This window comes from Ursus americanus, chromosome 34, assembly GCF_024610735.1.
Source record: "Ursus americanus isolate L20-20 chromosome 34, mUrsAme1.1.p, whole genome shotgun sequence".
NCBI lineage: Eukaryota > Metazoa > Chordata > Mammalia > Carnivora > Ursidae > Ursus > Ursus americanus.
Window position 1 is genome coordinate 24,294,590 of NC_142160.1, and position 17,962 is coordinate 24,312,551.

Here is a 17,962-nt window from a genome sequence, read left to right on the forward strand (position 1 = left end):
ACTTTTCTACATTCTAGGTTATTTTATTTATTATAATTTCTCTCCTAGAATATTAACAGCAGTGAGAGTATATTAATGACTTGTGTCAATGGGTGTTCAAGAGAAAACACAATGGCTATCTGTAGATGAAGCCCAAGCCTTCCTGCAGAGTGAATGTTCTGTTGCAAAGCTGGTGGGGGAGGGTAGCTGAGAAGGTGTGGGGAACATAAGGGTTTTTCTCTAAGGAGTTCAATGTTTGAAGACAGAACACAAGAGCTGAAGCTTCCTAGGTTCTTTGACTGCCTGGATTAAACTCCCTGTCTACCCAAAAGGCTAGGGAGTAGGACTAGAAGAAGCTTCTCTTGGGAACTCAGTCTTGTGTGTTCAGGGAAAGGCATGGACCAAAAAGTCATCCAGGCGTTGGATCAAATCCCATCTCCACCATTTACCTTGGCTTTGGGCAAGTTACCTAACATCTTCAAGCCTCTGAAACTCCCATTCTTCCCTCATTAAATACAGATTATGTTACCTGTCTCCAAGCATCAGTGTATGAGGTTTAAATAATATATGCCTGAGACCCAGCCCACAGCAGGAACCAGTGAATGTTCACTTTCCTTTTCTAGATATTCCATGTAGTAATAAATCATATCAGTGCAACTGGAAGGAGAAGAGAAAACAAGAGACTTACCCTGGCAGGTGGGAGGGTACATCTTTAAAACGCTCCTTTCGTGCTTGCAGATTTTGATGAAGGACGATCTCCAGCCTAGGAAAACCATAATTTCATAGCTTCTGTTCATGCTTTTTGCCCCATAGCCGAATTTTTTTTTTTTTTATCGTACACATAGTAAGGCTGCGTGGGAGTTTATGACTGGCACTTGAGTGACAACGGCCACGCTGTAGCACCTGCGGAATATTTTAATATTCCCCCTGGGTTTTGTGCCAATAAAATGGGATACCCGGATGGAGTCGATCATTCTTTGTTTTTGAGAAGACCTCAGTAGGTTTTTGGCTATGGAGAGGTAGCCCTATAAATTAATGTGAGGTCAAAAGTCAAAAGCTGGACTGGCACATAGGAACTTACGGTTTGGAGATAGGAAGCGGGGAGGGAGAGAGGCTAACGAAAGAGAAGGAGGCCCCAAGATGTCAAGACGAGATGGCGCCCAAGAGAACTTGGCTACTGATAGTGCCTGTGCTGAGAAACGGCAGACAGAATCTTTGGGGAGTGAAGTCTAATATCTCAGTTGAAGTTGCCTGAAGTCACCCCCTTTTGTTAGTTCAAACATTCTGTAAATTTCACTGTGCATAAAAGACTTCGTAGGACTTTGATGGAAGAAAGTTCCAGTGTGGGGTGAAGGAAACCAGTAAGACAAAGCCTAAAGCCGTATTACCAAACTGGATGCTCTGTGGACTTATGGAAGACTAAGAGCCCCCCCCCCCCGAAATCTCCTGGGATGTTAGGAGGAGTATCCCATGGAGTGTAGGATGGGGGTTTGAGTTCTCTTATGGACTCATACTAAGATAAAGGGCCACCCCAGTAGTTTGAAACATTCGGATGGCAAATTCTGGGGTCTTTGGAAGAGAGCATTTTGTTTTCACAAGTGCACTTGGTAAAAATAATTAAAATCACTCACAAGTGCTCGTTCCTTGCATCTGCCTGTGTGAATGGGTGAGTTATACTTGCCCTCAGCTCTGAAGGGTATATTGTGACAACCGAGGAGCTTTAGAGGCCACAAGGAAGCTCTCTGAGACCTGAAGTAAGGAGAGCATCTGTTGAGGGCACAGGCAAAGCACAGCTATTCCCTGCTTATTTATGAATAGCTTGATAAGAGGTCTAAAAAGCAGCGACTGCCGAGTCCATTAGTGGAGTCTGCAGACTCTTGAAATTTTTCCATGCCCAAACCACTGAAATCTATTTCTGGATTTGCCTTCAACTCCAAGTAAAAATGTTCAACCCACGTGTTCATGCCCCGGCCCAGAGTTTCCCATGCCAGATTCCAGGAACGTGTTTCAGAGAGAAATATCAGTTAACTAGGGGGAAAGCAGGCGCAGGCAAAGGGTCAGGTGTTACCAGTGGTTTTAGAACACGTGAAAGGGTCGTTTCAAAGAATTTCCAGAGCCGACACGGAAGCAGGGCAGTGGTTTGCAGATCGCAGATCCCACATCTGGCAGCTGGGACCCAGTGTGTAGGCGCGTTATGTTCCAGGGCTCAGTAAGATACATGCTGCTCAGATGAAGACAGGCGTGCACTCATTAAGGATAAAATATGAAAAGATTCTTTGCTTCATGAATTCCTGTCTAAAACTTCACTGGCACATACATGAGACATAGGTGTCAGGAATATTTCTGAGTTCTTCTTTGGCTCACAATCATCACGAACATACAACTTTCTGTGAAGGAAGTGCCATATTTTGCTCAAACGCCATATTCTTCTATTCCAGGAAAACGAAATTTTAAAGGCTATAAACCAAGCAGCAGTTTCTCTTTGGGCCTCTTTGGCAGGGACACAAAGGAGCTGGGAAATACAGTCCCTTGCTTGGAGTGGAGCGGAGGAAAGACTCCTTAATAAAATGTATGTACTACTAACTCCTGCCTGGAAACAAAGAATGATATAAACAAGCCATGGCTTGCAGTTTCAAAATCCAGTAAATTATATTTATGGTTGTGCATTTGTCAAGATAAGTAGCTAATGGCAATCCCATAAGCAGATAGGGGTGATAAAATGCTCTGATGTGGGGCGGAAGTCAGATTTGGTGGTGGGGACGCCCTTTCACACTTGGCGGGCCCTGAAAGGCTTTGCCAAATGTCTTCAGACGGGGATGATGGCCAGGCCAGGGGCAGAGAGTGGGAAAGAAAGGTCCTTTCTGGGTGTGGCCCCTTGATAATGACAGAGCACTCACCATCTTCACGTGTTATCATAGTTGAAGGGATAGAAGAAGAAATCTACAGCAGTATAGAGAAGAGAAATATTTCTGCCTTGGAGAGCTTTTTAGAAAAGAAAAACTAGGGCAAGAACCAGCATTCTTTGGGAGAACACTGTACCTAGGCAGCAGAATTAGCACTAAACACATTTTAAGACTCTGGACTGAAATAGAAATCCAATTGTCAAGCTCTTAAAATGTGTCCGGGACTGGTTCTAACAGACTCCCTTAGAGCTGCTTCTGTGGTGTTATGGCTGAGCCTGCACGAACAGATGCGGCTCCAAACTCCCTTCTTGAGGTGTTCTGTTTGCAGGTAACCTCCGGATCTTTCTCTGCCAGCATTTTATGGTTGTAGCAAGATGGCGAGAAGACTCTCCGTGACAGCAACTCTCCATAATCCAGTATCTTCGTCACGAGAAGCGCGTGAATGGACATTCCTGCCATAGGTAAGAAAGAGCATTTCATCAAGTTGGGCACGTGCCTCAGGAACAAGTATATCCATGCCTTTCGATCTGGGCGTCGGGCTCAAACGCAATGCCATTTGGGGAAGCACTGCTACGCTTCTGGCCTGAGGAAGCTGGCTTCAGAGCAAGGCCAAGGCAGGGCTTACTGCAGTCCCTGCTGGAACCCATTTCCCATCTGTACACGAGGGGCTTTGAGCCTCAGTCTCCCACTGGCCCAACACACACAGCTCTAAGGAAGGGAGCCTGTGGTAGGACACTTGCACAACGACCACCCAAAGCAAGTGAGGAAATTCTCCAGTTTCTCAATTTTCTCTTGCATGGACTGAGTTATTCTTCCAGAAAATATTAAAAATATGCAGACTAACCATTTTTATTTGGGCTGATTGGGTTTTGTTGTCCACGACCATTCAGGGCAGGGAGAACGTATTTTGTGTTTGCCGTCAAACCCCCACCTGGGTTCGGGTTCGTGCTCAGTCACTGTGGTCCTGAACAAGTTGTTGACATTCTCTGAGCTCAGATTTGTCGTCTGTGAAAGAGACAACATGACCCTTTCAGGGCAGGGCGGTTGTAATGATTCCAGGTCATGTGGACCAAACACATGGCATCTAAAACATGCTCATTTAACAGGAGCTATAATTCAGCTCTTCTGTAACTAGACTGTAAGGATCAAAGTTGATAACAATTATCCTGCACCTAGAGTTTCCTGAAGTGTTTATTTAAGGTCCCGTTTGCTTGCCTCTGTTGTAAGTAATATCCTGTGAATATCTTATGCATAGAAAAAGTAAGTTATTTAAGGCCCAGTTTGCTTGACTCTATCATAAGTAATATTTTATAAATATAAAAAATAAGCTCACAAAGTGTTTTCAAGTTTATGATCCCATGTAGTTTTCACAACTGTCAGAAAGTTGGGTTTCACAATTATCTTTACTTTAGAGATGAGGAAACAGACTAAATTACTTGCGGCCACAAAGTTAGCACACTGGCCAGTATGGGGACCTGTGACCCCTGATGGACTCTTCGTTTATGACTGGAACAGACTTCAAGCTCATGCACAACCTCACCCATTACTTAAGCTAACGTTTCTTGTAGCCCCGCAGGCCCTGGATGAGGTGCGGAGAATACAGCTATAAGAAAAAAGTCACAGGCCCTGCCTTCAAGGACTTCATCTTCCTTCAGGGAACATAAGCATTAAACAGTCACACTAGAAAAGGAAGAACCTTCTTTCACAAAATCGACAAAGGACCTCAACAGACACCTCACCACAGAAGATGACCAGATGGCAAAGAAACATATGAAAAGATGTTCAACATCATATGTCTTCGGGAATCGCAAATTAAAACACGATACACCTATTACAACGGCCAAAACCCAAAATACGGACAGCACCAAATTCTGGCAAGGGTGTGGAGCAACAGGAACTCTCCGAGGCTGGTGGAATGTAAAATGGCGCCACCACTTCGGAAGAGAGTTTGGTGGTTTCCTACAAAAAAAAACCATACTCTTATCATGTGGTAGAATGATCATTCTACTTTGTATTTACTCAAATCCATCGAGAACGTATATCCACCCAAAAACCTGCACCAAGATGTGTATAACACTCTTTATTCATAAGTGCCAAACCTCGGAAGCAACCAAGATGTCCTTCGTTAGGTAGATGGATAAATGAACTGTTACACCCATCTGCTGGAATATTACTTAGCACTGAAAAGGAATGAGCTATTAAACCATGAAAAGATGTGAAGGAAATTTAAATGAATATTAACAGTCAAAGAAGCCAATTTGGAAAGGCTACATGGTGTATTATTTCAACTACGTGACATTTGGGAAAAGGCAAAACCAGAGAGACAGTGAAAACATCAGTGGCTTCCAGGGATCGGTGGGGAGGGAAAGATGAACAGGCAGAGCACAGAGGAATATTTAGGGCAGCGAAACTACTCTGTGCGATACCGTAATGGCGGATACATGTCATTACACATTTATCAAAACCCATAGAATGTACAACACTGAGAACAAACTCTAAGTAGACCATGGGCTCGGGGGGAGAGTGATGTGCCAATCAATGCAGGTTCATTGATTATAACAAATGTATCACGTTGGTGCCAGAGGTGATAGTGGGGGCAGCTCTGCGTGTGTCGCGGTGGCAGGTATACAGAAATTCTCTCTGTTTTCTGTTCAATTTTTCTGTGAACTTGAAACTGCTCAAAAAAATAAATCTTTCTCTTTTTTTTAAGTAAAACTACACTGATTGTGGAAAATGCAATGAAAGAGGTCATGCAGGGAACGTAACCATCCAGCACAGTCTGGCAGAGTCAGGAAAGCAGTTCATAGTAAGGGACTTTTGAGCTAAACTCTGAAGCATAAATGGTAGAAACATCAACCGTGCTAAATGCCATCACTCGACAAACTGAAGTAATCATATGTACAACAGGAACCTGATAAAGGACAATAAACAATTTCTACTTAAGACTGTCATCGTATGTAGCAAATAGCGCTTATAATGATAAGTTTACTCATGTGAAGTGTGCCTCAGATCTGGAAAGAGAAAACACGAGAAGGGGCCAAATATCGTCATGGTAACAGAAACACAAAGAACCCAGGCTAAAGGGTTTCTAATAAGCAAGAACAGCCAGCATTCGGTGAGTATGCCTCCCATGGAAGCTGACATCTGTTACTCATCTGTTGATTCTAGCTTTGAAGAAAAGCAGCATAATTGGAAATACTTCTATGTTCTGGGAAAACATTGAGTGGAAGACCTCTTAGTGCTTTTTAAATATTGGTCCATTACTTTTAACATTTAATACCAACTGGCTCTCTCCACTTAAAGAATGGACGAGAGAGTTTGGACAATATCTAGATTCAATCATTTCAAAGCTATGGAAGATCAAAGTCAGTGTCTTGACTAAACAAGGAGAAAGGAGCTCTCTGATCATGGAGCGGACAGTTTCTGGGTGCCTGGGAAGAAATGAGAAAACGTATATTAAAGAGGAGGTGGAAAGGCGTACCATATTCGGCAGATGATTACCACTGTATTGCCAATTTTAGAGAAGAAACAAGGAAAAGAAGAATGCCTATATAACTACCTACATACCCATATGGTATATGGTTCAAAGCAAGACTACTGATAACAAATAGACATGGATTTGAGTGCTCGTTCTCCCATCGGCCGTTGATGAGCTCTAAGACTTCAGGCAAGTCTCTGTGTCTCTCTCAGAGTCCCCATCTCTAAGCATTGGGTACTTCCGTGCACACAGTTTCAATCAGTGTCTGCTGCACTACAGCCACTCAGCAAATATTAACTGTATTATTATTTTTTAATGGGCTAAGAAGCTCTCCTGAGCATAACAGATTTGCCATACGGCATTCCTGTTCATCTTTAATGCCCATTGGAATCTTTAAGTCCCATTGGACTGCAAGCGTTTAAGAAAGTGCTAGAGGAAAGTCAAAATCCTTTGGTGAGTTGCCAGATAGCTGAGAGAACAAAGGCAAATGTCAGACAGTGGTTTCCTGTCCCCGAGGAGTTCCACTTGGCTTCTAGATGATGTTGGGATCCACATTACTCTATCATGCAAAGATGTGCTGAAGCCCACGTTCTCCTGTTATGATCCTGTTGCAGCCCAAGGGGTGACTGACAATGGGAAGCATCAGAAGAGCCAGCTGGCACGCCCACCCTCCTCGCCTGGTTTCATATGCCCACCTGCGTTGCCCTCTAGTCCCATTTGAGAAAGCTCAGCTCCAGCTGCGGTCTCCATTACTGTCATATCTGAGGATGCTTTGCTTTGTGCTCATAAAAGACAGAACAGATTTTCACCCATTACTCTTTGTAAGACCTCAGCCGAGTTACGTAACCACTCTGAGCTTCCAATGCCTCATCTCTACCAGCAGCGCTGGGGAGGCTCAGTCAGGGCCCAAGGAAGGATCAGATGGCCCCCGCAAGCTGGGTGATTGGGGACAACCTCAATAAAGGGATTATTTACAGGCTTTGGGGAAACCAGCAAGGAAAGGCAGAGCGACTGCATGAGCAGTGGAAGGCCGTTAGCAGTCTTAGACCTAAGGGCTGGGAGAGGACTGGTCGTCAGAACGCAGAGAGCTAACTTTGAAGACAGGCTCATCTGATAAGGGCTGTGGCCTTTAGCTAAGAGATGCAGCCAACCCTTGGCAACTTCCCAGGAATGGACAGAAGAGTAAATCAACTGCTTTTCTCCTGCTTCCTTTCCTGTCAGTACTAAACTATTGGTCACACTCAAGTGGACAGAGAGCCTGTTGATAACATTTGCTCCCTCCATTTGCTCCTGGAGGCACAGAACAAGGTAAGAGTGGGGCTGGGCTGGGAGGCGGGAGGCAGAGAGGAAGAAACCCAAGAAACGTCAGTATGAGCACAGAGCAAGTCAGTTCGTAAGATCCTTGTCACGGTCTAGCACACGATAGGACAGCAGGGAACTTCCACCACGGCCCCCCACAGGGAACTCCCCCCGCACCCCAGCGCTCACAGAGAAACCCACAACTCCGCAGCCCCGGTCCCTGCCCCACGCTCCACAGAGATCTCAACAGACACACTCGCACATGCCCGTGATGCTCACTGCACGTCAAGTTTTCTATTTTCGAGTCTTTAATTTTTAGGCTTTGTCTGCACTTCACTGCACATTCTTTCATGGAGTTTTTAGCCACAAAATTTCAGCCTGTCCTTACAAAGTGTACCAGGCTCCCGATCCCCTTTTGGGGATCTGCCCCAAATCGGGGATTAACTTCGAATTATGTTGCCTGCTTGAGGGATCCATGTGTCAGCACCAACTTTTGCCAATTCCCAAAGGGGTGAAATCTCCTTGTACAAAAAAGAAGGGAAGACTCAGGGGCCACAGTCTCCAAAAGGCTTTGAGCACCCCAGGCGATGGAGCGAAGCTTCAGAGGGCACCAAGAGCTTCATCTTTGGAAAGAGGGCTCTCCTGGCTTATAAACAGGCGGGGCATTTGTTAGCCAGCCCAGCAACAAACCTCTGCTCTCTGGTCAGCCCGCTCCATTAAATTAGTTTAAAAGACAACCAATAAAAGGTGCTGGTCATTCTACTTAACTATGTGGCTAACCATCTATTATTAATCAGAGCGCATGCTTCTGGAAGAGTAAATGGGGTCCCAGAGATCTGAGCTCGATAAGCCCCATAAAGCAATAAGCCGTGTGTCTGGTTATCATGTGATAAATGGGGTGATTGATCAGAACTGCAGCTGAGAGACGGATGTTCTCTGTTCTCTGTCAATCCTCTTTCCCTCCTCCCTTGTGGCTTAGCACCGCTAAAATAAGCGAAATGGAAATATATCTTTATACAAGAAGTAAACAAGTAAATAAATCTTTGTTTTTAAATGTTTACTTGCAAGAGGTTAAACCCTAGTGGCCTGTAAAAATCAAGAGAAGCAAGCACACCGAGCATTTCTGTTGTGTCCCTTTTCAGCCACATTTTCTTCAGTAGTGGGACATTTCTGGTAGGACGCAGCCCTACAATCAGATTGGAAATCGAGGGCAGCTTTATGGTTATGCTCCGATGTGATTGGAAAAGCACCTTATGGGCCATGACTTGTTTTGCTCCAAAGTGTCTTCAGAATGCAGGTAAAAAGGTAAAGTTCTGGTCACCCATTTAGCGAAATATCTGCACATCCCACGCTGAGACATTTTGCAAGCTTGAAGTAAGACAGCAGGGTGTGTGATTTGGGCCTGTCCCAAAGGGAGATACTGCCTTATTTTTATATCTGCTCAATAGTAAAAATTAAATGTCACAGCTTTTTTTTATTTGTTTTTTTCTAATGTTTTTTATTATATTATGTTAGTCACCATACAGTACATCCCCGGTTTCCGATGTAAAGTTCGATGATTCATTAGTTGCGTGTAACACCCAGTGCACCATGCAATACGTGCCCTCCTTACTACCCATCACCGGCCTATCCCATTCCCCCACCTCCCTCCCCTCTGGGGCCCTCAGTTTGTTTCTCAGAGTCCATAGTCTCTCATGCTTCATTCCCCCTTCTGATGTCACAGCTTTATTTGTATCATCTCTCGGTCACTAGGTCCAGGGACCTCGACTTGCTTCACCAACGTTAGCCTGCTAATCCCAACAAGAGCCCAAGGACGTTGGCGGGCTCCGTTCATGTCATGTCAGGTGAACTCAGAGATAGAGCCAGAGAAAGTGAGTTCTCCTCTACCCATCTTCCAGTTATGGGTGTCAAGGTATTATCACTGGGGCATTGGTAACGCTCCTGATGGGCATTTGAGGCTGGGACACTTAGATGGCTGAGTGTCCGGTTGTCTCTGACCCCTGAGGAAGAAGAGGAGTGGGTTGGAATAAGGACTGACTGTCCACAGGGCCCATTAGACCAGTGGTTCACAGCCTCAGTTGCACATTGGCATCAATGGGGGAGCTGCAGGAGTCACTGGTATGGGGGGGGTCTCACCTCAGGAATGGTCATTTAATTGGCCCAGGGTGTGATCTGGGCCTGGAGAGTTTTTAGAGCACAAGAAGTGATTCTAAGAGAGAGCCAAGGTTGAGAACCATTTCCTAAAGTCAGGAGTCGCACCGGGGGCAGCTCTTCACAGCCGTGTTTGCTTTGGAATGACTAGGTTTGTAGTGAACAGCAGGTGTTAGTCTGATGGAATTTTTAAGAAGTGACTTGATCCAGCCTTTACGTTGGTCTCATTCATGCCTGACAATTGTGTGCCTTCACTAGGGCTTATTAACTAGTGTTTTCCAGACTATTGGGCAGTGGCTTATTAGGAGATCATGAGATAGATTTAGACAGTTGCAACTGGCACCTTTAATTTAAAAAATAAAATAAAATTGGGGGCTCCTGAGTGGCTCAGTCAGGGAAGCATCCAACCCTTGATTTCAGCTCAGGTCATGATCTCAGGGTCATGAGATCGAGCCCTGCATCAGGCTCCACACTCAGTGGGGAGTCTCCTTGAGATCTCTCCCTTTCCTTTTCCCTCTGTCCCTCCCCCTGCTTGTGTGCTCTCTGTCTCTCTCAAATAAATAAATAAAATGTTTAAAAAAATAAGTATGTAAAACTCTGATCTTTCATGCTAATACTTGCCCCAAACGTGCAGTGCATCTCTTCTGTTTTAGATGGTTTCATGACTTTCTCCCAGCTCGTCCTGATACACCAAGTGGTGACTCAGAGCTCAAGTCCAGGGCTTGTCTGTCTGCAAACCCCGAGCTCCCTCTGTTACACAGGATGCCTTTCTATCAGTCAGCATGCAGACTCACACCAATGGCATTGGAATACCTTCAATTCTCCTCTTGCCAGAAGCACAAACTGGAAAGACAGCCAGCTAACCAAGTAAAGTCAAAGCAAAAACAAAAAATAAATAAATAAACAAAACAAAAACCCCAAAACCAAAAAACTCTAGACTCTTCCTTTAAGCTTCTACCAAGCAAAGGAAGCTCACCTGCTTGCATCCCAGGGCTTCTCAGCCTTGGACCAGAAGGCTCTTTCTGCAGAGCCTGGGGCCTCTTTCCCCTAGCAACAGAGTTGAATGGCACCTTCATTGTTCTGCCTGCCTGTGATGGCCCCATATGCTCTTGCAAATGGTACCTGGGGTATACTCAAGGTGAACAGAACACAAAATACTAAAATGGGAACAGTTCATTCCTTCTGAAGAAGCACAACCTCCCCTAAGACAGATTCAAACCCAACTGGTTGTGGGTGAGCTGTGAGTGTCCTAAGCAGTGCTGAGATTTTTCAAAGTAAATTTTTTAAAAATTTTTATTTAAATTCAATTGAATTAACATATAGTGTATTATTAATTTCAGAGGTAGAGTTCGGTGATTCATCAGTCTTATATATTATCCAGTGCTCATTACATCATGTGCCCTCTTTAATGCCCATCACCCAGTTCCCCCAACCCCCACGCTTCCCCTCCAGCAACCCTCAGTTTGTTCCCTAGAGTTAAGAGTCTCTTATGGTTTATCTCCCTCTCTTTTTTCATCTCATTTTATTTCTCCTTCCCTTCCCCTATGTTCATCTGTTTAGTTTCTCCAAGTCAATTTTTTTTAAAAGATTTTATTTATTTGACAGAGAGAGACACAGCGAGAGAGGGAACACAAGCAGAGGGAGAAGGAGAAGCAGGCTCCTGGCTGAGCAGGGAGCCCGACACGGGGCTCGATCCCAGGACCCCGGGATCATGACCTGAGCCGAAGGCAGACGCTTAACAACTGAGCCACCCAGGTGCCCCACCAAGTCAATTTTTAATGGAAGTATGACATACATACGGGAAAGGGCATCAACCGTAAGGGCACAGCACAGTGAGTCTTCACATGCTGATTGGACCCACATGATCATAGCCCACACCAAGAAGGAATGCGGTACTGACACCCCAGAATCTCTTCACATTCTCCTTTTTTGTCACTATCCCTCAAAAGAGTAACCACTGCCCTGATCTCTAACCATAATTTTTTGCCTTTAAGATTTTTAAATAAATGGAGTCACACTCTACTTTTCCGTGTTGGTCTCCTTACATCCAACATGGTATTTGTGAGACTCAGCCGTATAGTTACGTGGTTATAGTTTGCTCATTTGCATAGATAATTAATATTCCACCGTATTAACATATGACAATTGATTAACCCATTCCCCCATTATGACCACTGAGATATCTTCCAGTTTGAAACCATGAACATTTCAGTGTTACCTGAATATTCTAGTGAACATCTTCCTGGTGAACATATGTTTTCATCTCTCTTAATTACTGGGATTGTTGGATCAAAGATATGCCTAAGTTCAGTTTCAATAGTTCCTGCAAAAGAAGAATGATTGTCAACGTTGTACATGTTATCCTCCCAGCATAGGACCAGGAAAGTTCCAAGTGTTTCATATCTTTACCCCAACGTGGCATTTTCTTTTTCATTTTAGCCGTCCTGAAGTAATGTGTGTGTATGGGTCTATTAGTGCATATCATGTGTTTGTTTTTAAAACAATTTCATTGAGGTATAATTTACATATAAAAAATTATACCCATCTAAATTATATAATTCAATGAGCTTTCACAGATGTGTGCACCCATAAAGCCACTGCCACAATAAACACAGAGAATATTTCCATATCCCAAAAGTTACCCCTTCCGAATTTTCTAGAAAAGGTGCTGGAGGACAAAAGGCTTCCCTTTCTGGTTCTAGGGTTGTTTCTCTTTACTCTCTGGGAGAGCTTCCCTTTTACTTCACTTCTAGGCCAGTACAGCCTCTAGAATGCTAGGTGCCTACAGGGCACAGCTCTCCCCAGCTTTTGACCTGGACGGCATAGGCAGGAGACCCGGACGGCATTGCACTAATTGCATTACCTATATTTAATTTTAGTTGACTTAAGCTGAAATATAAATATTCACATATGGCTAGCAGCTACCATATTTTCCAAGGCAGGTTTAGATTTTACTCAAAGTTTATTTCAGAATTATTGTATGCTAGAGTCATGTGGACATGTCCCTCTGTTACACATATGAATTTCATGAACTATGAGTTTCTTAGAGGCAGATTCTTGAATTATTCCCATCATCTCACTATTTTTTTAATCAAGAAAGCCAAAAATAAACCTTTCCTTCAAATAATCTCCTCTCTGTCAAATTTTAGCAATAATACACCTGTTAGGCAAGTCCCTGATTCTGTGATTGGTGTTTGAGCCTCAAGATTTGGAAATCAAGCAGACCCTTGGTTGAACATCACCCCGGATCTGGATCTGGGTTACGGTGAGCACGTCCATCAATCTCTCCCCGTTGCAGCTTCCTCAACTGCAAAACTGGGATGTGAAATCTATTTCGTGAGTGTCTGACACACCCTAGACCCTCAGGAAATGTGACTTATGGCCCATAGTCCCTTAATCTAATGCTAAGACACACCCCTATCCCATAGCATTTTATTGTCATACAAACCCCTTGGCAAGCACAGAGCATTACAAAAAGTGTGAAGTGTGATTCCCTGAGTTAATACGAGTAGGAGAAGAAATAGTCACTTCCATGAGCTGAGGCCTCTGAAATAAAAATCCACATCAGTGTTCGCTAAGCTTTATCTCATCAAAGCCACTGAGAAATACTTTCGCTGAGAGCCATGCAGAAGAGCATCTCCTGTCTTGCCGGCAGGAGCAACGGCAGCCACAGAAAGACACTGAGACTCGGGTCAGACCCCCAGTGGAACACAACCCCACCCCCACCCCCACCCCCACCCCCGCGGCCACACCTGGCTCTGGCCCTTTGCTCTCAGGAGGTCCAGGACAGGATTCTATTTGCTCAGACGTCATGCTCAATTTCCCCTGGGGAGAGGTATCATTTACGCTGGGGGGACAGGCTCTGAGAACGGTGACACCGTCAGCAGCAGGTCCCAACTCGGTGCACGGGGAGGAGGCTGCTGGCCGCTGGGGGGTGGAGTTAGATGGGTGCCCTGAGTCCTGAGTGCCCGCTGGGAGCCAGGCGTTGGTGGAGTGCTTTCTTGACCATACGGCTCACCACTGTTTACGGACTGCCCAGCACGACACGGGCCAGGAACGGTGCTAAACCACTGAATCCTCACAGCCATAAATAGCACCATTTTACAGACGCTCAATCTAAGGTTCAGAAAGGAAAAAATAACTTGCCTGGGGCCACACAGCTGGCTGAGATGTGTCCCCAGGTCATCGTGGCTCCAGGATATACGCCCCAGACCACTATGTCATTGTGTCCCTGCTGCCACATGCTCTCCTGCTTCACCCTCTCAGACACCCGAGAAGGTAGATGCCACAGCCATCTAGAGATGGAAAACAGACTTCAGAGTTGAAATAACATTTCCCAAATTGATAGATCCGACAGCGGAACTAAGATTTGGACCGAGTGATTTTGACTCCACATCCGGGACCCTGTCCATCAGACTACGTAGTGACAGCAAAGATCATGATAACCAGCGTTATGAAAGACCTACATGCAGACCTCACTTTATCCTCACAAAAGTATCCTCACAAAAAGTAAAATAAAATATCTTATGTTCTCCTTTACAGACAATGAAACCGAAGCACGAGATAGTTAAGCGTTTTGCAAGGGTGCATGGTAAATCGAGAAGTGGAATTTGAACCCGAGCCATGCGGCTCCAGGGTCACTTTTTAATCACTGTAGTAGAGCCAGCCCCGATGTTTGGGACATCTCTGGCACAGGTGGGACAGCCTCCAGGACTAGGTGAACGCATCTGGGCAGGGTCAAAAGCCACAGGGTGAAAGAAACATCTGCAGGAAGGGATAATAAAAAAGAACAATTGTGGGAGACAGTGCTTCCAGAAGAGCAACAGGGAAGTTCGTTAGCCAAGAAGGATGGCCATGGTTCTTCATGGTCCACAAAATTACTTTGTTTTAATTCTAGCACACAACACTGGCCTTGATCTATCCGCAGTGGAAATCACCCTCGTCTAGAATTGACACAAGAAGTTGATTTATTTTTATTGTTTGTTACAGCGATTCAGTGCAATTTATTTAGGACCACTGTCTCTCACTCAGAGGCAAACTCATAACGCAAACACATTAATCTTGAGAGACAGTATCTTGGATACCAGGAGTTTGGATAATTAGATTGTTACTCTCAGCATGCATGGTCTGTTCATAAGCAACAAAGGAGCTTATCAGATTCGAATAACCCTTAGCAAATATTATACAAACTACTGTGCACAAAGACATTCACAATTTGCAAAGAAAATTCCATAACTTGGTCTCTTCTTCACCATGGGGAAGTCTAATATGTATATTTTTCCTTTTATAAGTGAAAGGCCATTTCTCTCAGCAGCAGCCTGGTTAGAACATTTTTTATTGATTTTCTAAAGGTTCTTCATTAAGGAAAATTTGAAATTAAAAACCAGGAGGAGTGTGACTCTGAAATCATCTGGGCTTAGATCCAAAGACAAGACCCATCAAATACATTGGTAAGTTTCTACTGATTAGCATAAGTTGAAGCCCCCAGACACCTAGTGACTTTTACCCAACAGTGTCCCCCATCGATGTCTGAGTTCAGAGACCTCCAAGAACCTTAAAACAGAACGGTTCAAATGATGAGGTGACCTTGGCCCAAATCCTCAAGTTTCAACCACCCTTTCAGTTGGACATGATGAAGGTCCTGGGGTTGGTAAACTTCCTGCTACATCCCCAAGATGTGGCCAACTCCAAGATGCAACTCTGTCTTCGACATGACAGTAGAATATATGTTTAGACAGAGATGCTCAGAGAAAGTGACTCAGCCACATGGTCAAGATCTCACGGTATAAAAGTCACCAGAAATCCACAAATAGCTGTTCTATCTCAAAGACACTGGGAGTGATGTCTCCCGCTCAGAGACTTCCACCCCGTGATCTGGACTCAACACTGTAGAGTTCTAGCCCACTACCTTGGTTTTGTGGATCTGATCCAGACTTCTGATTCTTGTGAGTTACCTCACTCTCTCCTCAGTGGCCCAGACCATCACCCTCTCCACCACTGACATGCCCTGTCTCTGACCTCAGACTACTGCCCCATGCTTATAGGATTTCAGATTGCTTTGACTGACTGTCATTTCTACCCAATTCAGTTGCATATTGCACAATGTTCCACGAGCCAGGGAGCCCTGGGAAACCCTGAGGCCTCAAAGATTTTCTGCATATTCTGTCCTTGGAGGCAGAGAAAGCCAGGTGAGCAAGACTCCAGGTCTGCCCCCAGCTTCACCATCAATCACAGGCCATTTGTAACTGACCTGTTTTAGGTTATGTTTAAACAAAAGGATCCTGATGTTACCATGAAATGCTTGGCAGCACTGACCCAGGGAAAATGGCAAGGCCCAAAGGAGATAAAGGTAGCCTACACCCTCCTCCTGACAGCACCATTCTCAGCCCCGCACCCTTCTTCTTGCACATTTGCATCCGAATATGACGGTATCACTAGTCTTTCCATTTGTCTTGTCATTGTTGTGTGTGTTCATTGTCATTGTCTCTAGAACTTCCCCCCTGCTTCCATTTCCCATTCGCTTTTGTGCCTCTGTTCAGCCATTTCCCAACACAGAAGGCTGTCCCCCTGCCATAGTATTTCTCCCGAGAGGGAAAGATTCCTCCTGGGCACTCTCGCAGCACAATGCACATATATCCCTGCTCTGAGCACGGCACATACACATACCAAACCCAGATTCCCAGCCCCAGGTGGGCTTGCTTTTCCTAACCTCTGAGAAGGATATGATGCTATTTAACTCGCAATTAAGAATTCTGTAAAAATTGTTGTTAAGAATTAGGGGAGATGTCATATATAAAAATGTCAGGTGGGGTCTTCACTTTATAAACCTATTAATATATCAGTGCCCTTTTCCTCTGCACAACTTTGAACTATTACAGGGCAAGGGATGGACCTCAGTAGCAGTCTGATGGACGGACCTATTACTTACTGAGGGTTTACTATGTGCAAGGTGCTGTTTTGCAGCACTTTACATTTCCTAGCTCATTTAAGCCTCACAAGACATCCATGAGACAAGTTCCATTTATTAGCCTCGTTTCGAAAATGAGAAAACGCAGGCGCAGGAAGGTTATGTAATTTGTCCAAGTTTACACAGATTGTAACGCTGGGATTCAGTGCAGGTTGGGTGTTTCCTGAACCCAGGCACATAGGTTTGTCTTTACCTTTAGTGACAGATTATTAAATCCTTGTTATGTTGAAGGTTCAGCTGCAAGGACCACCTCCGTTCAAAGCCTGCTCCCGCCCACAGTGTTTTGTCCGTCGTCTGGACTCCCTCTTGCATGCCCAGTGCTTCTCATTAAGCGGCTAATCACTTTCATAGTCAATGCTTTTTGGGCCTCCCACTCAGCTCTCCCCAACCACACTGTAACCTCCTGGGTACTAAATATATATTTATCAATTGGATGGTGATTGACATGGCTGTCATTTATATGGAATCTGTAAGTCCGAATACTCATGATGAAAACAATAGTATTCATTCATTCTTCCATTCAACCATCAAAGCGCCTACAGCATCTTAGACAAGCCAAGAGAAATTATGACCTTGGAAATGGGCAAAAACTTTTGATTACTAGATCTCCTCTCTAGCACATCCTTCTGGGGCTTTTCCTCTGCCTTTTATTGATTTCGGCTACTTTACAATTTTGTAAGTTGGAGAAAATCGACAATAATGCAAATGATTCTTGTCCATAGAAATGGAAATGAATTATGTCCTATGGAAAATGATTGATTATTGCCTTGTGGATAGACCAGTTTTATAATTATTTGAAGTTTCATTCCATTATCCCTTACTGCCCATATATTTCTCATTCTTCGAATTCTCCTTTGAACCTGTTGTTAATCTTACTAGTTCCCTCATTGATTAATGAATGAAATAAAGCCTCTACTATGAGTTTATTTTACATTTGTATGAGATTCATGATTTTACCCTTTTTTTAAAAAAGTGCCTCTTAGAGACATCATAAAGTGCTCAAAATAAAATATGTCTGTCTAGAGTCAAAATAAGCATGTGAATATCCAAACGCAAATCCAGAATCTGTCTCTTAGCTATAAATTCCTAGGGTGTCAGTTCATTTTGGAGATTCCTTTTTTTTTAATTGAGATATTATTCACACACTATAAAATCCACCATTTTATTTTATTTTATTTTATTTAT

The 17,962-nt window shown here is 44.2% G+C and overlaps 1 long non-coding RNA gene across 4 annotated transcripts in view; it reads right to left on the bottom strand.

The window, feature by feature from the left end:
- Positions 1–17,962, bottom strand: part of LOC123781430 (uncharacterized) — a 199,779-nt gene that overhangs the window by 23,586 nt on the left and 158,231 nt on the right. For 3 of the 4 annotated variants that reach the window (XR_015722908.1, XR_015722905.1, XR_015722906.1), the window contains 3 exons: positions 12,029–12,133; positions 3,727–3,887; positions 668–3,334 (listed from right to left, as the gene is read on the bottom strand). This is a non-coding gene — a long non-coding RNA (uncharacterized LOC123781430). The remainder of the gene's footprint in view (positions 1–667; positions 3,335–3,726; positions 3,888–12,028; positions 12,134–17,962) is intronic. The other variant, XR_015722907.1, reaches the window with a different exon arrangement.